The sequence below is a fragment of the Anomaloglossus baeobatrachus genome, chromosome 10 (assembly GCF_048569485.1).
Source record: "Anomaloglossus baeobatrachus isolate aAnoBae1 chromosome 10, aAnoBae1.hap1, whole genome shotgun sequence".
Classification (NCBI taxonomy): domain Eukaryota; kingdom Metazoa; phylum Chordata; class Amphibia; order Anura; family Aromobatidae; genus Anomaloglossus; species Anomaloglossus baeobatrachus.
The window spans coordinates 123,007,160-123,032,277 of NC_134362.1; the positions used below are offsets into that span (position 1 = coordinate 123,007,160).

The 25,118-nt window shown below is 47.0% G+C and overlaps 1 pseudogene; it reads right to left on the reverse strand.

The window, feature by feature from the left end:
* Positions 1 to 4,728: 4,728 nt before the first annotated feature.
* Positions 4,729 to 4,934, reverse strand: LOC142255537 (U2 spliceosomal RNA; annotated as a pseudogene).
* Positions 4,935 to 25,118: the final 20,184 nt, after the last annotated feature.

Sequence of the window (25,118 nt, forward strand, 5' to 3'; positions counted from 1 at the left end):
GTATGTTGAAAAGAACTTGTGCCGGAGTCGGGGACAACAGGAGCAGTGCTTCAACAAGAAGGCGCCTGCCGGTTCCTTCCAACCTGGGGATGTAGTGCTGAAGCGGAAAAGAAGGGCCCACAAGCTGGATGATCAATGGGAAAAAACCCCGTATGTAGTCCAGCCCACAGGATGGGAGAATGGGAAGGCCTACCAGATCAGCCGTGACCAGGGGGGGACTTTGGCCACGGTTTCCCGAGACCACCTGAAGAAGTGCCCACCAGCATTGAGAGTAGCGGATGAGGCTCCAGTTCCCAGTCCAGTGGAGAAGGAAAAAGAGGTAATCCACACCATGATGGGTGATTTTCCAGCAGACTGGCCTACACAGAACGGTGCGGTGATCCTTCCAGTGATACTGTTCCCACAACCCGTGGATGAAGAAATGATGGAAACGGTTAACCGCGAGCCAGTGCCCAGGGATGTACCTGTACCCAGCTCCCCTACGCCTCCGCCTGCCCCACATGATAGCAGGGAGGAGGAACTGACTGTTCCCTCTGCCCCACTGCCTGTCACCACTGACACCGGACCCCGAAGGTCCACTCGCTCCAACCTAGGTAGACCCCCACTTAGGTACAGGGAAACTACTCTTTAAAAGGGGGGGGCTTTATGTGTTGAGTGTACCAGTTTGAAAGTTTTAAATGATAAGTAAAGATGATCAACCTCTATAAATCACTTGTAAGGCTACATCTGGAATATGGGAACCAGTTTTGGGCTCCACATTTTAAAAAGGACATTCAGAAGTTAGAGTCAGTTCAAAGGTGGGCAACTAGACTACTACAAGGAATGGAAGGCCTCCCATATGATGACAAGTTGAAAAAGTTATTAAGTGATTATTGGCTGCAATGGGGCTTTCTGGCTGGTGCCAGCCTCTCTTCTTAGCACACAGGAACCACAATCCCTACACCATGCTTCAATGGATTCTCTCATCCCAGCCCAGTAAAACTACATATTTTACACAGTCATAAGCAGCCCATGGGCATTCACCTGCATTCAAACCAATAACAGCTCATAGACCAGACAATCCATCTACCACTGGACCAAAGACAGGAAGTTAAATCCACTGCCTGCGGTAACCAACTTAATCCTATAGGCTACTCACACAACAAACCCAACAGAAAGGAAAAAAACATGGCTTCGATTATCCATCCAATGAAAACGCATAACCATTGTGAGCCATTGGACAATGCAATTGGACACATGGTGACATGGTGCACGGCCCAATGAATCAAGTCTTTACTTCATATTCACGGTTTAAGCCCTTGGGTTCTAATGTGCCCAGAGTACATATCCAGAAAGATTCTCTTTCTTTGAGCTAAACACAAGTCAACAATACATTGTAAGCAGATTCTATTACCAGTCCCACACCATTTTGTGACGCATAATCACACAGTGATCCAATTAAGATTCCAAGTCATCGAACATGTCCAAGCCATACGCAGAGGAGGCAATAGAATTAGGAAGCTCAAAGAAAGGGAATCTTTCTGGATATATACTCTGGGCACATTGGAACCCAAAGGCTTAAACCATGAATATGAAGTACAGACTTGATTCATTGGGCCATGCATGGACATAATGGACATAATTCTAATAGGCAGGACAGGTAATAAGGAGCACAAGGGATATGCTAAAATGTGTTGTGTGACAAGACAGACACAGGAAAGGAGATGATAACAGGTGTAGGGACCAACAAGGTGAGACAAGGGGTATCAGGATAGGGTCAAGTAGGTATGAATGTAGTAATGGGGCAGGCATAGAGAATTGTATGCGAATGTGAATTACAATAAGTCACTAAGGAAAGGAATATGTGAGTGTGTGCCTAATGTAAACTAATATTGTACTGGCAAAATTATAGATGGAAAGGGAGAAGGGGAGAGGGGAGAGAGGAGGCTGTAATTGACTACAAGGGTATGAGTTATGAGTGATCATAGGGATAGTGCTACATAAGTGGAAATACCTATGGAGGACCGGATGTGTAAGCGCATACCTTATACAAACCTATAGAGTGCTGATGGGTGAGAGTGTGATGTTAGATATAAGACATCCTATAGTGAATAGTGAGCCGTAATCAAGTGCAACAGGGATATTTCACGTGACTATGGGAACCTGGAAGGTAAAGAAAGGGGAGAAAAAACTGTTAGACAAGGTAATCAGACAAACATGACAAATAAAAAACAAGGAAGAATGGAACTCCATACATACTGGAACCATATATAGTGTGAACACGAAAAAGAACCGGGCGTTAGAAAAAATGTGCACGGCCCAATGAATCAAGTCGGTTCTTCATATTCATGGTTTAAGCCCTTGGGTTCCAACGTGCCCAGAGTATATATCCAGAAAGATTCCCTTTCTTTGAGCTTCCTAATTCTATCGCCTCCTCTGCGTATGGCTGGGACATGTTCGATGACTTGGAATCTTAATTGGGCCACTGTGCGATTATGCGTCACAAAATGGTGTGGGACTGGTAATAGAATCTGCTTACAACGTATTGTTGACTTGTGCTTAGCACAAAGAAAGGGAATCTTTCTGGATATGTACTCTGGACACATTAGAACCCAAGGGCTTAAACCGTGAATATGAAGTACAGACTTGATTCATTGGGCCGTGCACCATGTCACCATGTGTGCAATTGCATTGTCCAATGGCTCACAATGGTTATGCGTTTTCATTGGATGGATAATCGAAGCCATGTTTTTTTCCTTTCTCTTGGGTTTGTTGTGTGAGTAGACTATAGGATTAAGTTAGTTACCGCAGGCAGTGGATTTAGCTTCCTGTCTTTGGTCCAGTGGTAGATTGATTGTTTGGTCTATGAGCTGTTATGGGTTTTAATCCAGGTGAATGCCCATGGGCTGCTTATAACTGTGTGAAATATGTAGTTTTACTGGGCTGGGATGAGAGAATCCACCGAAGCATGGTGTAGGGATTGTGGTTCCTGTGTGCTAAGAAGAAAGGCTGGCACCAGCCAGAAAGCCCCATTACAGCCAATAATCAACCGCTAGCCGCTGGAACTCGTTGCTCTAGATCATGTCAAACTCACACCAAGCAGGAATAGATACATTAGCCCACCATCCCACCCAAAGAGCAACTTCTGCTGCGCAGCTGGCTTTCTAGGCAGCAGCGCTATCGTGATGTCAGCGGGGGACATTGTGACAAGCCAGTGTTCCGTCACTTCATGTTGTGCACTGTTCAAACGGAAAATACATCAACAGGCAGACTACAGAAAAGCTTACTAACAAAGGTTAGAGAGGGGCTTTCTCAGAGGGCTTTTTACAGTTTGTCTATTCCCAATTAGCCGTTTAAGTATGCTTAATGAAAGTACTAATTCTTTCATAGGCCGCCCCTTCTTAGTATTTGACGTTCCTTATATTGCGGTATCAGGCTTCGCAGCAGGTTGCAAAACATTCATCACCCATGACTGTCCCCAATTGGGCTCAGAAGCTAAATGTCTATCATGACCTCTCTTTTTGAAAGTCCAAGAGCAAGCAAACTCTTCCTCCAGGAGAGGGAGCCAACAGATCACTAAAGACATCATCATTGCTCAAAGAAAACACCGAAAAACAATGGAAGCTTTAATTGGAGTGGAATCTGATAGACAGCACCTGATGCCAAGTCTGCATCTTCTAAAGCTGGTGTCACACATAACGACGACGACAACGACGTCGCTGCTACGTCACCATTTTCTGTGACGTTGCAGCGACGTCCCGTCGCTGTCGCTGTGTGTGACATCCAGCAACGACCTGGCCCCTGCTGTGAGGTCGCCGGTCGTTGCTGAATGTCCAGCTTCATTTTTTGGTCGTCACTCTCCCGCTGTGACACACACATCGCTGTGTGTGACAGCGAGAGAGCGACGAAATGAAGCGAGCAGGAGCCGGCACTGGCAGCTGCGGTAAGCTGTAACCAGCGTAAACATCGGGTAACCAAGGGAAGACCTTTCCCTGGTTACCCGATGTTTACGCTGGTTACCAGCCTCCGCTCTTGCTGCCAGTGCCGGCTCCTGCACTGTGACATGTGGCTGCAGTATGCATCGGGTAATTAACCCGATGAATACTGTAGCAAGGAGAGCAAGGAGCCAGCGCTAAGCAGTGCGCGCGGCTCCCTGCTCTCTGAACTGTGACATGTAGCTGCAGCACACATCGGGTTAATTAACCCGATGTGTGCTGCAGGAGAGCAAGGAGCCAGCGCTAAGCGCGGCTCCCTGCTCTCTGCACATGTAGCACAGCGACGTTATGATCGCTGCTTCTGCTGTGTTTGACAGCTAAGCAGCGATCATAACAGCGACTTACAAGGTCGCTGTTACGTCACCGAAAATGGTGACGTAACAGCGACGTCGTTGTCGCTGTCGTTTAGTGTGACACCAGCTTAACACCTGCAGTCACTGCAGCAGCTGAATCCAATGTGTCCAAAAGGGATCTATTCTATTCAATTGCAAATGATCTAGATAAGACTGAGAATAAGATACTGCACGGGACATAGCAGAGTTGGTCAAGTTGAGTGGAGATGAGTTTGCTATTTGGCACAGCTTTTGCATCAATAAAGCAAGTAAAAGGTGTGAAAGATAAAAAAAAGGGTGAAAGTGTGAAAAGTGAATTGGCCAAATTGAGGTGCATATAAAGTTTTTGCTTTCTTTCAATTCACTAATGGGGCTCATTTGAATCAGGTGAATTGAGTTCTGCTTTTGGAAACTGGGTTAAGAAGGGGTGCACCGGTCCTGGAGGTACTGCAATACCAGGTCAATGCGTGGAGTGGACAGAGCAAGATTTTTTCCATCTCCTTGTTCTAAAAATCCATTTAATATATGGTCCCCAGAGAGGGGACGTATCAGATATTAAACTGATAAGAACAGATTTAATTTTTTTTTTTTCTGTTTATCAGTAGGACTTCAAAATAACAAAGGTGATCGCCTCCCGTTGCCTGGGAACCGTCCAGGCACAAGAGGGCTATGTGTCACCAGAAGGCGCACACACTTCCTCAAGGCCGGCAGACGTGCAATCCCAGGCACCTTCCAGTACCGACCAAGGTAGCGTCCTCCGAAACTACACTTGATCTTAGCCAAAAGGCCGAGAAGCTATAACCCGAATTGGTTACGGCCTTGAGTGGCACCCTGGCCTATACCGGACACATCTTAGGGAGAGGGAGACAAACCCACGCCTACAGAAGACATTTTGTCACCCAAGCCAACCCTTGAAAAGGCTGTTTTGCAGAGCAAAAACAAGAAGAATGATGCTTTTTGCAGCCGCCGCCCACTGCAATTAATCTGAATAACTCCTCCTCCTCCAAGCACCTCCCCTCCCCCTTGCAGTCTTTCCAATTCATGATACAAAAAGACGGACGGACAGGACAGGACAGGACAGGCTGCCTGACTTTCCGTCACTGCCACCCTTTGCCATCCTTGCCCGTAGAAAGCCCTTTCATCATCCCCAAACCCTAATCTTTTCCCTTCCCTTCCCAGCTGCGTCTCACTCCCTTTCATTAGGAAGTGAGCGCAGCCTTTTCTCCGTTCTGCACATGCGCGACGTTAAACACAAATGCGCAGGCGTGCGTTCCATTAGCCTCACTGCATTCCACTCCCATACAGGAAGTGGGCGCAGCTATTACTACGGTCGCACATAAAAGAACCCACGGCCACCACTGCACACAGCTGACTCCACCACAGGACACCCACTTCTACACCAACGCAGGTAAGACAGGATCGGCACCTCTATGCTCCCGTTACAATCAGGCTCAGTCACCATGTGATAACGCTCTCAACTCTTTAGTTGCAGGCTCCCCTTGCTTCACCTCCACTGGCTGTGCTGCCATTTCCTCTCCCACCTGGAAGGTATACTTTATTCCACTATTTTCCTGTTTCTCTCTTCCCCCTTTTCCCATAACCTACTTTTATCTGCATTTGTGGGGTATCTATATGCTATTTACATCATAGTTTTATTCATTAATATGGAAGGGAAGAGTGCCCATGAGAGTGTTGAACTGCGGAGAGCAAGAGATTAAGCTGCTCCGATTTGCCACCATTGATAAGCTGTTCTCAGTAGATACACATGCTATCCAAACAGCAGCATCCACCATTGCTTCAGCCCACCCATTCAGTGACAGCTCACCAAGTCAGCCAGAGGAGTGGTGTAAGGAATTACACGTAGGCACTGACTCCACACCTTCACATCACAAGAAGGGGGTCTACAGGCTAGTGCAAGAATATGAGCAAGTCTTCAGCAAACATCCGCTAGACTTTTGAAGAATAAAAGGGGTCAAACACTACATCCCCACAAGTGCACACCCACCCATCAAAGAGAGATATAAGCCAAAACTACCTGCACATTACCAGTGTACCAAGGACATGTTGAGCAACATGAAGGAGGCTGGGGTTATCCGTGACAGTTGTAGCCTCTGGGCAGCTCCGTTGGTCCTGTTAAAGAAGAAGGACAGCACCACTCCCCTGTATTGAGGAATAGCTAGCTGCATTGAGAACTGCAAATTATTTTTCTACCCTTGATCTCACTAGTCGCTATTGGCAAGTGTCCGTTGCTGAGGCAGACCGGGAGAAGACCGCCTTTGCCACCCCGATGGGTCTCTGCGAGTTCAAAAGCATGCCCTTCGAGCTGTGCAATTTGCCAGGAACCTTCCAGAGGCTGATGGAATGCTGCTTGGGACACCGAAACTTTGAAACGGTACTGCTATACCTTTATGATGTTATTGTTTATTCTAAAGCAAACAAGATTTTAGGGTGTATAAAAAGGGAGATTAGATCCGGTGATCCCAACGTATTGTTAACCCTCTATAAATCACTTGTAAGGCCACATCTGGAATATGGGGTAAAGTCCTGAGCAGGTTGATAACCATTGGTTTGAGCATGGTAGGGTGTAGTGCGCATCTTCCTGCATCGGTAAAAGCTGCAGAAGTCCTTGAAGATTTCCGCTTCAAAGGCAGTGCCTTGATCTGTGAGGACTCTCTCTGAGTAGCCATGAGGTCTGCATAAGTGTGCTTGGAAGACCTTCGCTGCAGTATGGGCCATTAGATCTTTGACTTGTACCACAACCATAAATCTCGAGTAGTTGTCTACCATCGTAAGTGCATACGTGAGCTCGCCTCGATATTCTGCAACAAAACTCCCTTTTTCGATTTCAGTTTCAGCAAACACTCCTCTTCCTGTAGAAAATATTTATCATTACCTAAGACAGTCATTCTAATGCATGACAATATTAAGGCAATTTAGTTAAAACTTGTTTTAACTCACCTTTAAGGGGATTGATGTATTTCATGGTCAATCCAGGTTTGTCAGTGATGGCACTGACATAATGTATGGCGTCTTTTTCGGGCGTTATCCTTTGCCTTTTCATTGTGAAAATCCAGTTGCCTATATCAAAGCAAATTCTACTACTTGTAAAGTATGCAGAAAATGAAATGTAGAACATATAACATCAACTGCTTAGGAACGCATCATAGGTTAGTACTTAAAAGGATATTGTCATGTTCTAGTCATAATGCAAGCTGGACATTTTTCATGTTACCCTGTAATCGCCGGCCTGTTCTAATGCTCACAAGCCAAGATATAGGCTCAGCTGCTAAGGCTTCCCTCTGCCTTCTGAATGAAACTTGAATATGTCTGGCTCACTGTGTATATAGCAGGTGCTCAGAAAAAATAAGAGTCAATTCAATAGAAATAGCTCTGGCACACTATAGTGATCAATAACGTAAGAAAAGAACTCTTGGAATGCTGAAAATTCTTTATTTGTGCAAAAGGATAATTCATCCAACGTTTCGACCTTGTTTTTAGGTCTTTATCAAGGATAAAGTTATCTAAGATCATAAAGGGTTACAAAACCATATAAACACGTAATTAGTACATAGTACAACATAACAGTACAATATATTGCTACTTGAGAGTACAATGGGTCAAATGACCATGATGCACATACAAAAAATTTTTCCAAAGCCATAGTGAAAACATTTGTACTGAGGAAAGAAAATTTCCACATGACCTATCTGGAGAAACATTCTGGATCAAACAACCAAAAATAGTCAAGCAGGTAAATACACACCTATATGGATAACAGGATGATATGTGTTCAATTGTATAGCGTCATTGCCATTAAGGTACAAATGGAAAACTTGCAATCCTATATAGTGAAGGAAATGAACACATATCATATCAAAGAACACAGGAACATGGGTGTGAGAAAAACCTCAATGTTTATACTTTGTTCTTTATAATGGTGTGAACATGTATATGTCTCAGTACCTTATGCACTTGAGAATTCTAGTGAGTAGATGATGAAAGCCTATTTCAGAACTGGAATCGGTAAATAATTGTAGGTGGAATCTAAATGAAAAGATGGTACAAGTGTTATCATGACACGTGGGCTATAACACAATGGACCGTGTGACAAAGAAGAAAGGAGAGAAAGAAGAGGAAGAAAATGCAACTACCTGTAACATTACGTGATAGTCACTGGTAAGTATCACTTGACAATTCAAGTGAAAAAGGATTCCTTTATTAAAGGGTTCTCAGTCGCCTCAGGATCATGAAATACTAGGGTAAATGATATGAGAATGGGTAAGAAGCACCACTAAAGGAAATATGAGATGCAGGACATATATCTATAAACCCCTGAACTACATGATAGAAATAAAAAGAAGAAAAAAGAAAAAAAAGAAGAAAGAAGAAGAACACATAGAATGCGGAAAGAGAATGGGTACAACTACCTGAGTTACTGCAGGGAGGCCCCTGGTTGGTATTGTGAGGGTTAGTGGAATTCCTTCACTGAAGGGTTCTCAGTTGCCTCAGGTTCGTGAAAAATGCTATAGACAAATAATGCCCGGAGAAAAGGGGTTCATATACAGCGAATAATGGTAATACAAGGTACATGTGTCACATGTAATAGTATATATATATATATTGTACTAAGCTCTACACCAGAAATAGAAAGTAGTCCCTCTGCCTTCTGTCTAGGTGCCCTGAGTTATGTCCTGTAAACTGTCACAGCGACCCAGACACACATGTGTAGTAGGGGAATATCCCTGCTGAGATGCCAGTGCTAGAGCACTCGTTTGCTGTGGAGTTGAACGCTATGTGAGCAGTTCTTACCTTCAATGAGCAGAAGTCTCTTTTTTCAGATTTCAATATCTCTGTGGGTATCTGGCAGAAATATGGAATACTCTTTACTGCTAAGACCCTGTACACCACTCCCACTAAAGGGGGCTTTACACGCTGCGACATCGCTAATGCGGAGTCGTTGGGGTCACGGAATTTGTGACGCACATCCGGCCGCATTAGCGATGTTGCTGCGTGTGACACCGATGAGCGATTTTGCATCGTTGCAAAAACGTGCAAAATCGCTCATCGGTGACATGGGTCTCCATTCTCGATTATCGTTACTGCAGCAGTAACGATGTAGTTCGTCGCTCCTGCGGCAGCACACATTGCTCCGTGTGACACCGCAGAAACGAGGAACCTCTCCTTCCCTGCCTCAAAGCCGCTATGAGGAAGGAAGGAGGTGGGCGGGATGTTCCGGCCACTCATCTCCGCCCCTCCACTGCTATTGGGCGGTCGCTCAGTGACGTTGCTGTGACGCCGCACGAACCGCCCCCTTAGAAAGGAGGCGGTTCGCCGGTCACAGCGACGTCGCCGGGCAGGTAAGTATGTGTGACTGGTTCTGTTCGGTGTTGTGCAGCATGGGCAGCAATTTGCCCGTGTCGCGCAACAGATGGGGGCGGGTACCCACACTAGCGATATCAGGACCGATATCGCAGTGTGTAAAGTAGCCTTTAGTCACATGACCAAGACTGTATCTGTGTCCCTACAACACACTTGAGACAAATGTGTGTGTGAGCCTGCATTGTGGGGTATATATAATATATTATAGAGCTGGGAAGGATCATTCTAAGCAGTGAGCTGTTCCAGTATTTGTAGGAAAATACCCAGTAGAAGCCTCAAACACAGCACCAATACCTCCCATCAGTATCCCACCACAGTGCCATGTAACCCATGCCCTACACTCCCATCTACACCAATACTATACAGGCACAAACTAGTATATCTGACTAAAAACCCCCAAAATATGAAGAACGGCCTATAGTTGAGTGTGGATATAAAATCTATGTGAGCAGAGCTAGAATAGAAATCACTGATCGCATTGAAGTCATTCTGACCATAAATCACCATGATATCAAGGTGAGGAGTTGTGTGTTACTGCTGGGAGGAAAGGGTTAACAGTGGAATATTAAGGTGCATTTCTGTGTGCAGTGTTACTAGTCAATGTAACAATTCAGTATGAGCTGCTCTTGGTGCCGGGGGAGGGAGATGCTCTCCTGAGCAAGATAGATGGGGAATGAACATGATATCTATATAGTGTAAGGCAGGGGGTCTCAAACTCGGCTGGGTGTATGGGCCGCACAGAGGAAAAAAATAATGTGGGGGGCTGCATTCTTTGCAGGACAAAGTGACATTTTTATTGGTACCATATATATATTTTTTTTTCACACACCTTTGGATGACTGATTTTCAACATTTTTCACTTGTTTATTATAACAAATGTGCACATTCTTTGGTTAAATCTAAAAAAAAAAATTGATGTTAAAAAAAAGTTATGCCTTATTTTGTTTTTTTTACAGTTTATCCCTTTCTTTTAACTAATAGTGTTACAATTATGACGCTAGCGTTTTGTGAAGGGAATGCTTTGCCTACTTCCGTGACTATGGCCTTCCAGAACTGCTGCATTTTGGCTGACCTCTCCGCCTCGGGAATAAGAGACATAAAGTTCTCCTTGTAGCGTGGGTCTAACAGTGTTACCAACCAGTAATGATTGTCGGCCAAGATGTTCTTAACGCGAGGGTCACGAGACAGGCAGCTTACCATAAAGTCATCCATGTGCGCCAGACTCTTAACAGCCATCACTTCAATATCCAGACCAACACGATGACTGAACATGCTGTCCTCCTCCTTCTCCTCCTCCTCCTCCTCATCTACCCTGTCCTCTGGCCAGCCACGCTGAACTGAGCATATGACTGGTATGCATGTCATATCCTCAATTTGGTCGGAGAGTTGCTCCATGTCTTCATCTTCCTCCTCGTCATAGTCCTCCACTGCACGTTGTGATGAGACGAGGCTGGGCTGTGTGTTATCACCCACACCCACAACTGTTTCTTGCTCCAACTCATCGTGTTCCGCCTGCAATGCATCATGTTTGGTTTTGAGCAGAGACCGTTTTAGAAGGCAGAGAAGCGGTATGGTGACGCTAATAATGGCGTCATCGCCGCTCACCATCTTGGTGGAGTCCTCAAAGTTTTGGAGGATGGTACATAGGTCGGACATCCATCTCCACTCCTCAGGTGTTATGTGTGGAGTTTGACCCATTTCCCGATGGCTTAGGTGATGCAGGTACTCAACAACTGCCCTCTTCTGCTCACATATCCTGATCAACATGTGCAGAGTTGAATTCCAATGCGTGGGGACATCACACACCAGTCTGTGAGCCGGAAGATGCAAATGACGCTGAAAGCCGGCAAGGCCGGCTGAAGCAGTAGGTGACTTTCGAAAATGTGCAGACAGGCGGCGAACTTTTACCAGCAGATCAGACAGCTCTGGGTATGAGTTTAGAAACCGCTGAACCACGAGGTTGAGCACATGGGCCACGCATGGAACATGTGTCAGCTGGCCTCGCCTCAAAGCCGCCACCAGGTTCCGGCCATTGTCACACACAACCTTTCCTGGCTTTAGGTTCAGAGGTGTGAGCCAGTGATCTGCATGCTGTTTTAGAGCTGTCCACACCTCTTCTGCATTGTGGGGTTTGTCACCTATGCAGATTAGCTGCAGCACAGCCTGTTGCCGCTTCGCCGAGGCAGTGCTGCAGTGCTTCCAGCTTGGGACTGGTGTGGAGGGTAAAGTGGATGAGGATGCGCAGGAGGAGGAGGAGGCTGAAGAGCATGACATTCCGGAGCTGTAGAGTGTGGGTGAAACCCTGACTGAGGTAGGGCCTGCAAACCTTGGTGTGGGAAGGACTTGTTCCGTTCCTCGCTCAAACTGGGTCCCAGCTGGGCTGGGCTGGGTCCCTACCCGGCTGGGTAGGGCGTTGTGGGGGGTTTGTCTATCTCCGTTTGAGGTGAGTTTGTTTAAGTTAGCCTTTTCTTTGGCGTTTTTTGGAGCCCTGCGGGTTGGGGAGTTGGTATCGCCCAGTAAGGCGTTCCCCGGGGGCTTGGATTGGGGTGACATTATGTGAAAACGGAGTTGAATTTTGGATTAGGAAATCGAAAACTGATCAGAGAGGTGTGGGTAGACTAGTCCGTTTGGGGATGGTTGTGGCATCTGATATGTGCCCGTTCAAGTGTCTCGGGAATTTTCAACAGATCCGTCCGAAGGTGGATGGCCCCTTATTACATATATCTTTTTATCGAGATACCAATTTGTGAGTGTTTTTAGGGCATGTTTGAAGTCGTTGGGGTTAGATCCGAAGTCTTTCGGATTGGGGCAGCGACGGAGGCCTCTATATGCGGCCTACCGGAGGAGACAGTTAAGCAGATTGGTAGGTGGAAGTCGCAGCGCTTTAAGTCGTATGTACGTCCCCAGGTGGTTGTTGGCAATTGAGGGGAAAAGGGGGGGGGTATTAGGGTATTAGGGTAGCAATGGGGGGGGTGAGAGTGTGTGTTTTTTGTCAATTTGGTTTGGTGAGGCAATAAAATGGTGTCGTCTGTACATTTTGTATTGCAGAAGCACCCCCCCTTCCTTCCCTGGTCTGGATCCTTGGCCACTCTTATGTGTATTGGGGAGCCCGACGAGCGGACGCGAGATGGAACTGGAGACAGCTAGGTTTTGAGAAGGACCTGGCTCTCGTGCGATGGCTCGGTGTTCGGGGGTTAGGGTGCAGGAGGTGCATAGATACGCCCGGTTGGACAGACCTCCTGACATCTTAGTGTTGCATGCCGGGGGGAATGATTTGGGTGGGCGTCCTTTTCGAATCTTGATAAAGGACATCAAACATGATTTGTTACGGTTATGGGCGTCGTTTCCAGGTCTAACGATAGTCTGGTCAGAGATAGTAGCGAGAAAGAGTTGGCAGAAAGCGCGGTCAGTTGACAGGTTGAACAAGGCGCGGGCGAAGGTTAATAGGGCGATCTCGAAGTTTGTTAGTCGGAACGGGGGTATAGCAATACGGCATGTTGAGTTGGAAAGGACGGAAGAGGAATTTTGGTTGGCTGACGGGGTACACCTTAATGCGGTGGGAACTGACTTATGGGCTCTTGGCTTGCAGGGAGGTATTGAGAGGGCCCTTTGCTTGCGGGGGGTCTCAGGCACTTGAAGGGTTTCAAGGTGCCTTCGTTGTGGTGTTGTTTATTGGTGGGTCCTTGAAGTTGGTTTAAAATTGGTTCGGGGATTCATCCGGGTATGGATCCCCTCATTGGCAGAATTGATGGTCCCCTGGTGATTTTGGGGGGGAACCCCGACGGGGTATGTCGGGGCCCCTGGGGGTGTGGTTGGGGTTGACGGAGGATTAACCCTTATAATTTGGTGCTCCTGAGCCAGTGTGGGTAATGGCTGGGAGCAAGTTGAGGTTTTTTATTGCTCGGTTATGGGAATCACCAGGGTTTTGGTAGCTTCAAGGACCTTACCACATTGCAAATTTAATTGGTTATGTATTCTTGTTAATAAAATGGCTGCTATGGCCAAAATTATCCAAAGATAAATTTGTGTCTGTGTAATTACTTTTAAATAAGAAATGGGAATGGAGGTGTGGGGTATGAAAGGAAGACCGGAGTCAACAATTCCAGGGTCAAGCATGTTTATTTGCGTAAGCTTCGTTCCAGGGTAGAAAGGGTAAGAGTGCCTTTCAGAATTCGAAGTGGTCAGACTGTACGGACCACCAAGAACTGCAGGAGAGCTTGAACATCTTCCCATGGATTTGCGACATCCTCCCTCATCAGTTACTTAGGTAAGCAGGTTCTCAGCATTGCAGCCCATTTGTTGTCTTAAGTTAGTTAAGCGGGGTTAACTAACCTGTCAGTTCAGCCTCAGGTCTAAAGCAGAGGCCTGGACTCCACTCCTTACTCCTCACTCCACAACTCTCCTTAAAAACAACTGACTCCTTTTTCCTGCCCCGGGGTCTCCAGACCCTTAGGTGGGCGTTTCCTTCCGTCTGGTCCTGCCCACTGGTGTGCCTGTCTTTCCCTAGGGGAGGTGACTAGGGTTTTCTGGTTGGCTTTGTGTGACTTAGGTGAGGGAAGTTGTTATGCGGGGGCCTATGTGTGACTATCTGCAGTGTCAGGGCGTCACATATGTATGTGTGTATGTCTGCTAAAGGAATCCACACCGTCATATTTACAAACACAAAATTTTGCAGACACCTCATGTGACTCAGGGAACGTTGTAGACTATGTTTTAACAGGAATATTTAACCTTTACAGTTACTCTCCAAAAAACCTGCCTCCATTAAACTGAATGGAGGTGGGAGCTGCAAGTTATTAATAGCAGCTGTGATTGGTTGCTATAGGAACAAAGGACATTCATAGTATAAGAAGCTTATGTGTGAGATAATATGATGTCAGTGGGGAGACAGATAGAGAGAGACAGACACAGACTGAGAGACAAACAGACAGAGACAGATAGGCATAGACAGACAGGGAAAGAGACAGAGACAAACAGACAGAGGCAGACAGGGAAAGAGACAGACAGAGATAGACAGGGAAAAAAGGCAGACAGACAGAGACAGAGAAAGAGACAGAGGCAGATAGGGAAACAGACAAAGACAAACATACAGAGACAGGCAGGAGAAAAGGCAGACCGACAGGGAAACAGACAGACAGGGGAAGAGACAGACAGAGAGAGACAGACAGATAGAGACAGACAAAGAAATACAGAGATAGACAGGGAAAGAGACAAACGGGGAATGAGTCAGACAGAGAGAGACAAAGAGAGACAGGCAGAGAGAGACAGGGAAAGAGACAGACAGGGGAAGAGACAGACAGAGACAGACAAAGAAATACAGAGACAGACAGGGGAAGAGACAGACAGGGGAAGAGACAGACAGGGGAAGAGACAGACAGACAGGGAAAGAGACAGACCTGGAAAAGAGACAGACCTGGAAAAGAGACAGACAGACATAGAAACAGACAGCCACAAAGAGAGAAAGACAGACAGACACAGAGAGACAGACAGAGATAGAGAGACAGAGAGACATGGATAGAGATAGAGACACACAGAGACAGACAGATGACAGAGACTGGGAGAGAGACAGACAGAAGCATAAATCCCTAACTAAAACTTAACATTTAATGATAGTTTTAAAAGGTAAAAAAACACAAATCATGTAAATAGCATGACTCTCTTCTGTGCATAGAGTCAAAATTTTGTGTTTGTAAATATGACGGTGCGGATTCCTTTAGCAGACATACACACATACATATGTGACGCCCTGACACTGCAGGTAGTCACACATAGGCCCCCGCATAACAACTTCCCTCACCTAAGTCACACAAAGCCAACCAGAAAACCCTAGTCACCTCCCCCAGGGAAAGACAGGCACACCAGTGGGCAGGACCAGACGGAAGGAAACGCCCACCTAAGGGTCTGGAGACCCCGGGGCAGGAAAAAGGAGTCAGTTGTTTTTAAGGAGAGTTGTGGAGTGAGGAGTAAGGAGTGGAGTCCAGGCCTCTGCTTTAGACCTGAGGCTGAACTGACAGGTTAGTTAACCCCGCTTAACTAACTTAAGACAACAAATGGGCTGCAATGCTGAGAACCTGCTTACCTACGTAACTGATGAGGGAGGATGTCGCACATCCATGGGAAGATGTTCAAGCTCTCCTGCAGTTCTTGGTGGTCCGTACAGTCCGACCACTTCGAATTCTGAAAGGCACTCTTACCCTTTCTACCCTGGAACGAAGCTTACGCAAATAAACATGCTTGACCCTGGAATTGTTGACTCCGGTCTTCCTTTCATACCCCACACCTCCATTCCCATTTCTTATTTAAAAGTAATTACACAGACACAAATTTATCTTTGGATAATTTTGGCCATAGCAGCCATTTTATTAACAAGAATACATAACCAATAAAATTTGCAATGTGGTAAGGTCCTTGAAGCTACCAAAACCCTGGTGATTCCCATAACCGAGCAATAAAAAACCTCAACTTGCTCCCAGCCGTTACCCACACTGACTCAGTAGCACCAAATGGTTAGGGTTAATCCTCCGTCAACCCCAACCACACCCCCAGGGGCCCCGACATACCCCGTCGGGGTTCCCCCCCAAAATCACTAGGGGACCATCAATTCTGCCAATGAGGGGATCCATACCCGGATGAATCCCCGAACCAATTTTAAACCAACTTCAAGGACCCACCAATAAACAACACCACAACGAAGGCACCTTGAAACCCTTCAAGTGCCTGAGACCCCCCGCAAGCAAAGGGCCCTCTCAATACCTCCCTGCAAGCCAAGAGCCCATAAGTCAGTTCCCACCGCATTAAGGTGTACCCCGTCAGCCAACCAAAATTCCTCTTCCGTCCTTTCCAACTCAACATGCCGTATTGCTATACCCCCGTTCCGACTAACAAACTTCGAGATCGCCCTATTAACCTTCGCCCGCGCCTTGTTCAACCTGTCAACTGACCGCGCTTTCTGCCAACTCTTTCTCGCTACTATCTCCGACCAGACTATCGTTAGACCTGGAAACGACACCCATAGCCGTAACAAATCATGTTTGATGTCCGTTATCAAGATTCGAAAAGGACGCCCACCCAAATCATTCCCCCCGGCATGCAACACTAAGATGTCAGGAGGTCTGTCCAACCGGGCGTATCTATGCACCTCCTGCAACACCCTGTTCCACCCTAACCCCCGAACACCGAGCCATCGCACGAGAGCCAGGTCCTTCTCAAAACCTAGCTGTCTCCCGTTCCATCTCGCGTCCGCTCGTCGGGCTCCCCAATACACATAAGAGTGGCCAAGGATCCAGACCAGGGAAGGAAGGGGGGGTGCTTCTGCAATACAAAATGTACAGACGACACCATTTTATTGCCTCACCAAACCAAATTGACAAAAAACACACACTCTCACCCCCCCCATTGCTACCCTAATACCCCCCCCTTTTCCCCTCAATTGCCAACAACCACCTGGGGACGTACATACGACTTAAAGCGCTGCGACTTCCACCTACCAATCTGCTTAACTGTCTCCTCCGGTAGGCCGCATATAGAGGCCTCCTTCGCTGCCCCAATCCGAAAGACTTCGGATCTAACCCCAACGACTTCAAACATGCCCTAAAAACACTCACAAATTGGTATCTCGATAAAAAGGACCCATCCTCGTGACATAATAAGGGGCCATCCACCTTCGGACGGATCTGTTGAAAATTCCCGAGACACTTGAACGGGCACATATCAGCAATGCGTGGGGACATCACACACCAGTCTGTGAGCCGGAAGATGCAAATGACGCTGAAAGCCGGCAAGGCCGGCTGAAGCAGTAGGTGACTTTCGAAAATGTGCAGACAGGCGGCGAACTTTTACCAGCAGATCAGACAGCTCTGGGTATGAGTTTAGAAACCGCTGAACCACGAGGTTGAGCACATGGGCCACGCATGGAACATGTGTCAGCTGGCCTCGCCTCAAAGCCGCCACCAGGTTCCGGCCATTGTCACACACAACCTTTCCTGGCTTTAGGTTCAGAGGTGTGAGCCAGTGATCTGCATGCTGTTTTAGAGCTGTCCACACCTCTTCTGCATTGTGGGGTTTGTCACCTATGCAGATTAGCTGCAGCACAGCCTGTTGCCGCTTCGCCGAGGCAGTGCTGCAGTGCTTCCAGCTTGGGACTGGTGTGGAGGGTAAAGTACTGATGGGGTGGGTGTCTGTGTGGCCCAATTTTTGGAAAAAAGGGAGACTCCGCTTGGAGTAACCCTTGCTTGCTGTGTTTTTAAAAGAAGCCAAGATGAACAGAGCTGGGATCAGGAAAGACTTTGCTACCTACCCCGGTGTCATCCTGGGGACGGTTAATTATGGCGTATTTTTGAATTTGCTTGATGCAAATCAAAACATCCTGTTTGCAACTAGGGCCCAAGTGCTGCCACTGATGGGGTGGGTGTCTGTGTGGCCCAATTTTTGGAAAAAAGGGAGACTCCGCTTGGAGTAACCCTTGCTTGCTGTGTTTTTAAAAGAAGCCAAGATGAACAGAGCTGGGATCAGGAAAGACTTTGCTACCTACCCCGGTGTCATCCTGGGGACGGTTAAGAATAGCGTATTTTTGAATGTGCTTGATGCAAATGTAGCTGTGAAGTGTACAACTGGGGCACAACTGCTGCCACTGAAGGGGTGGGTGTGTGTGGGGCCCAATTTTTGGAAAAAAGGGAGACTCCTCTTGGAGTCACCTTGCGGTGTTTTACATGATTTTAGAATGGCGTGCCATGCCTATATCTGTGTGTCCTCCTCTTTTTCCTTGTCCAGCTGTTTTGTTTTCGCATGAGTATATGTCCTTGTCACTTTCCCATGTGTTTGTGTTGTGTTGTGAGTTGTTTGTCACCTTTTGGACACCTTTGAGGGTGTTTTCTAGGTGTCATCCTGGGGACGGTTAAGAATAGCGTATTTTTGAATGTGCTTGATGCAAATGTAGCTGTGAAGTGTACAACTGGGGCACAACTGCTGCCACTGAAGGGGTGGGTGTGTGTGGGGCCCAATTTTTGGAAAAAAGGGAGACTCCGCTTGGAGTAACCCTTGCTTGCTGTGTTTTTAAAAGAAGCCAAGATGAACAGAGCTGGGATCAGGAAAGACTTTGCTACCTACCCCGGTGTCATCCTGGGGACGGTTAATTATGGCGTATTTTTGAATGTGCTTGATGCAAATCAAAACATCCTGTTTGCAACTAGGGCCCAAGTGCTGCCACTGATGGGGTGGGTGTCTGTGTGGCCCAATTTTTGGAAAAAAGGGAGACTCCGCTTGGAGTAACCCTTGCTTGCTGTGTTTTTAAAAGAAGCCAAGATGAACAGAGCTGGGATCAGGAAAGACTTTGCTACCTACCCCGGTGTCATCCTGGGGACGGTTAATTATGGCGTATTTTTGAATGTGCTTGATGCAAATCAAAACATCCTGTTTGCAACTAGGGCCCAAGTGCTGCCACTGATGGGGTGGGTGTCTGTGTGGCCCAATTTTTGGAAAAAAGGGAGACTCCGCTTGGAGTAACCCTTGCTTGCTGTGTTTTTAAAAGAAGCCAAGATGAACAGAGCTGGGATCAGGAAAGACTTTGCTACCTACCCCGGTGTCATCCTGGGGACGGTTAATTATGGCGAATTTTGGAATGTGCTTGATGCAAATCAAAACATCCTGTTTGCAACTAGGGCCCAAGTGCTGCCACTGATGGGGTGGGTGTCTGTGTGGCCCAATTTTTGGAAAAAAGGGAGACTCCGCTTGGAGTAACCCTTGCTTGCTGTGTTTTTAAAAGAAGCCAAGATGAACAAGTCATGGGTCAGCAAAGACTTTATCTACCTACCCCGGTGTCATCCTGGGGACGGATAAGAATGGCGTATTTTTGAATGTGCTTGATGCAAATCAAAACATCCTGTTTGCAACTAGGGCCCAAGTGCTGCCACTGATGGGGTGGGTGTCTGTGTGGCCCAATTTTTGGAAAAAAGGGAGACTCCGCTTGGAGTAACCCTTGCTTGCTGTGTTTTTAAAAGAAGCCAAGATGAACAGAGCTGGGATCAGGAAAGACTTTGCTACCTACCCCGGTGTCATCCTGGGGACGGTTAATTATGGCGAATTTTGGAATGTGCTTGATGCAAATCAAAACATCCTGTTTGCAACTAGGGCCCAAGTGCTGCCACTGATGGGGTGGGTGTCTGTGTGGCCCAATTTTTGGAAAAAAGGGAGACTCCGCTTGGAGTAACCCTTGCTTGCTGTGTTTTTAAAAGAAGCCAAGATGAACAAGTCATGGGTCAGCAAAGACTTTATCTACCTACCCCGGTGTCATCCTGGGGACGGATAAGAATGGCGTATTTTTGAATGTGCTTGATGCAAATCAAAACATCCTGTTTGCAACTAGGGCCCAAGTGCTGCCACTGATGGGGTGGGTGTCTGTGTGGCCCAATTTTTGGAAAAAAGGGAGACTCCGCTTGGAGTAACCCTTGCTTGCTGTGTTTTTAAAAGAAGCCAAGATGAACAGAGCTGGGATCAGGAAAGACTTTGCTACCTACCCCGGTGTCATCCTGGGGACGGTTAATTATGGCGTATTTTTGAATGTGCTTGATGCAAATCAAAACATTCTGTTTGCAACTAGGGCCCAAGTGCTGCCACTGATGGGGTGGGTGTCTGTGTGGCCCAATTTTTGGAAAAAAGGGAGACTCCGCTTGGAGTAACCCTTGCTTGCTGTGTTTTTAAAAGAAGCCAAGATGAACAGAGCTGGGATCAGGAAAGACTTTGCTACCTACCCCGGTGTCATCCTGGGGACGGTTAATTATGGCGTATTTTTGAATGTGCTTGATGCAAATCAAAACATCCTGTTTGCAACTAGGGCCCAAGTGCTGCCACTGATGGGGTGGGTGTCTGTGTGGCCCAATTTTTGGAAAAAAGGGAGACTCCGCTTGGAGTAACCCTTGCTTGCTGTGTTTTTAAAAGAAGCCAAGATGAACAGAGCTGGGATCAGGAAAGACTTTGCTACCTACCCCGGTGTCATCCTGGGGACGGTTAATTATGGCGAATTTTGGAATGTGCTTGATGCAAATCAAAACATCCTGTTTGCAACTAGGGCCCAAGTGCTGCCACTGATGGGGTGGGTGTCTGTGTGGCCCAATTTTTGGAAAAAAGGGAGACTCCGCTTGGAGTAACCCTTGCTTGCTGTGTTTTTAAAAGAAGCCAAGATGAACAAGTCATGGGTCAGCAAAGACTTTATCTACCTACCCCGGTGTCATCCTGGGGACGGATAAGAATGGCGTATTTTTGAATGTGCTTGATGCAAATCAAAACATCCTGTTTGCAACTAGGGCCCAAGTGCTGCCACTGATGGGGTGGGTGTCTGTGTGGCCCAATTTTTGGAAAAAAGGGAGACTCCGCTTGGAGTAACCCTTGCTTGCTGTGTTTTTAAAAGAAGCCAAGATGAACAGAGCTGGGATCAGGAAAGACTTTGCTACCTACCCCGGTGTCATCCTGGGGACGGTTAATTATGGCGTATTTTTGAATGTGCTTGATGCAAATCAAAACATTCTGTTTGCAACTAGGGCCCAAGTGCTGCCACTGATGGGGTGGGTGTCTGTGTGGCCCAATTTTTGGAAAAAAGGGAGACTCCGCTTGGAGTAACCCTTGCTTGCTGTGTTTTTAAAAGAAGCCAAGATGAACAGAGCTGGGATCAGGAAAGACTTTGCTACCTACCCCGGTGTCATCCTGGGGACGGTTAATTATGGCGTATTTTTGAATGTGCTTGATGCAAATCAAAACATCCTGTTTGCAACTAGGGCCCAAGTGCTGCCACTGATGGGGTGGGTGTCTGTGTGGCCCAATTTTTGGAAAAAAGGGAGACTCCGCTTGGAGTAACCCTTGCTTGCTGTGTTTTTAAAAGAAGCCAAGATGAACAAGTCATGGTCAGCAAAAACTTTATCTACCTACCCCGGTGTCATCCTGGGGACGGATAAGAATGGCGTATTTTTGAATGTGCTTGAAGCCAAGATGAACAGAGCTGGGATCAGGAAAGACTTTGCTACCTACCCCGGTGTCATCCTGGGGACGGTTAAGAATAGCGTATTTTTGAATGTGCTTGATGCAAATGTAGCTGTGAAGTGTACAACTGGGGCACAACTGCTGCCACTGAATGGGTGGGTGTGTGTGGGGCCCAATTTTTGGAAAAAAGGGAGACTCCGCTTGGAGTCACCTTGCGGTGTTTTACATGGTTTTAGAATGGCGTGCCATGCCTATATCTGTGTGTCCTCCTCTTTTTCCTTGTCCAGCTGTTTTGTTTTCGCATGAGTATATGTCCTTGTCACTTTCCCATGTGTTTGTGTTGTGTTGTGAGTTGTTTGTCACCTTTTGGACACCTTTGAGGGTGTTTTCTAGGTGTTTTACTGTGTTTGTGATTGCCTGCCATTGTTTCCTATTGGCTCGAGTTCGGTTCGTCGAACGTTCGACGAGCCGAACTCGAACGGGAGCTCCGTTCGGCGAACCGACCTCGAGCCGAACCGGGACCGGTTCGCTCATCTCTACTCCTGGACATAGCATTCGAATTACCAGGTCCCTGAAGGATGAAATGCGTAGTGGCCGGAAATCATGAACAATTACAATGGGCGTATGTACTGTAGATCCTGCGTCAGTTGTAGCTTGGAACTTTGTCTTTTCACGGATTTGCCCGTCTCTCATGGTGTTGGGCTATTTTCGGATCAAAATGGTGTGTCCCTCCTTGGCCCGTATCATGGGTTATTTCAGGGGCAAATTTAACTCTCTTAGCACTTTTCTCCTTAATTGTGGCCGTTGAATTGTTGGGTCAAGGTCTATCCAACCAGCATATTTGTTGTTTTTCAGACAATTTAGGGCTCGTGCATAGTAATAATAACACAGGTTTCCAAGGGTAAAAATTTTTGAAAGATGTGATTTTTTTCATACTTTTGATCATTGGACTCAGTAAAAATATTGAAAAAATATCATCACGTACAGTTTTTTCACAAACACTGATTCTATAGGTGTTAGGGCCAGGTGGACGGGCAGACCCAGGAGGTGGATCCACTGGGCCGAACACCTTAATGAAGGCAAGGGGTCCGGTAGCCGGAGCAAAGTCTTTCCTGATCCCAGCTCTGTTCATCTTGGCTTCTTTTAAAAACACAGCAAGCAAGGGTTACTCCAAGCGGAGTCTCCCTTTTTTCCAAAAATTGGGCCACACAGACACCCACCCCATCAGTGGCAGCACTTGGGCCCTAGTTGCAAACAGGATGTTTTGATTTGCATCAAGCACATTCAAAAATACGCCATAATTAACCGTCCCCAGGATGACACCGGGGTAGGTAGCAAAGTCTTTCCTGATCCCAGCTCTGTTCATCTTGGCTTCTTTTAAAAACACAGCAAGCAAGGGTTACTCCAAGCGGAGTCTCCCTTTTTTCCAAAAATTGGGCCCCACACACACCCACCCCTTCAGTGGCAGCAGTTGTGCCCCAGTTGTACACTTCACAGCTACATTTGCATCAAGCACATTCAAAAATACGCTATTCTTAACCGTCCCCAGGATGACACCGGGGTAGGTAGCAAAGTCTTTCCTGATCCCAGCTCTGTTCATCTTGGCTTCTTTTAAAAACACAGCAAGCAAGGGTTACTCCAAGCGGAGTCTCCCTTTTTTCCAAAAATTGGGCCACACAGACACCCACCCCATCAGTGGCAGCACTTGGGCCCTAGTTGCAAACAGGATGTTTTGATTTGCATCAAGCACATTCAAAAATACGCCATAATTAACCGTCCCCAGGATGACACCGGGGTAGGTAGCAAAGTCTTTCCTGATCCCAGCTCTGTTCATCTTGGCTTCTTTTAAAAACACAGCAAGCAAGGGTTACTCCAAGCGGAGTCTCCCTTTTTTCCAAAAATTGGGCCACACAGACACCCACCCCATCAGTGGCAGCACTTGGGCCCTAGTTGCAAACAGGATGTTTTGATTTGCATCAAGCACATTCAAAAATACGCCATAATTAACCGTCCCCAGGATGACACCGGGGTAGGTAGCAAAGTCTTTCCTGATCCCAGCTCTGTTCATCTTGGCTTCTTTTAAAAACACAGCAAGCAAGGGTTACTCCAAGCGGAGTCTCCCTTTTTTCCAAAAATTGGGCCCCACACACACCCACCGCTTCAGTGGCAGCAGTTGTGCCCCAGTTGTACACTTCACAGCTACATTTGCATCAAGCACATTCAAAAATACGCTATTCTTAACCGTCCCCAGGATGACACCGGGGTAGGTATGTCCAGGAGTAGAGATGAGCGAACCGGTCCCGGTTCGGCTCGAGGTCGGTTCGCCGAACGGAGCTCCCGTTCGAGTTCGGCTCGTCGAACGTTCGACGAACCGAACTCGAGCCAATAGGAAACAATGGCAGGCAATCACAAACACAGTAAAACACCTAGAAAACACCCTCAAAGGTGTCCAAAAGGTGACAAACAACTCACAACACAACACAAACACATGGGAAAGTGACAAGGACATATACTCATGCGAAAACAAAACAGCTGGACAAGGAAAAAGAGGAGGACACACAGATATAGGCATGGCACGCCATTCTAAAATCATGTAAAACACCGCAAGGTGACTCCAAGAGGAGTCTCCCTTTTTTCCAAAAATTGGGCCCCACACACACCCACCCCTTCAGTGGCAGCAGTTGTGCCCCAGTTGTACACTTCACAGCTACATTTGCATCAAGCACATTCAAAAATACGCTATTCTTAACCGTCCCCAGGATGACACCGGGGTAGGTAGCAAAGTCTTTCCTGATCCCAGCTCTGTTCATCTTGGCTTATTTTAAAAACACAGCAAGCAAGGGTTACTCCAAGCGGAGTCTCCCTTTTTTCCAAAAATTGGGCCACACAGACACCCACCCCATCAGTGGCAGCACTTGGGCCCTAGTTGCAAACAGGATGTTTTGATTTGCATCAAGCAAATTCAAAAATACGCCATAATTAACCGTCCCCAGGATGACACCGGGGTAGGTAGCAAAGTCTTTCCTGATCCCAGCTCTGTTCATCTTGGCTTCTTTTAAAAACACAGCAAGCAAGGGTTACTCCAAGCGGAGTCTCCCTTTTTTCCAAAAATTGGGCCACACAGACACCCACCCCATCAGTACTTTACCCTCCACACCAGTCCCAAGCTGGAAGCACTGCAGCACTGCCTCGGCGAAGCGGCAACAGGCTGTGCTGCAGCTAATCTGCATAGGTGACAAACCCCACAATGCAGAAGAGGTGTGGACAGCTCTAAAACAGCATGCAGATCACTGGCTCACACCTCTGAACCTAAAGCCAGGAAAGGTTGTGTGTGACAATGGCCGGAACCTGGTGGCGGCTTTGAGGCGAGGCCAGCTGACACATGTTCCATGCGTGGCCCATGTGCTCAACCTCGTGGTTCAGCGGTTTCTAAACTCATACCCAGAGCTGTCTGATCTGCTGGTAA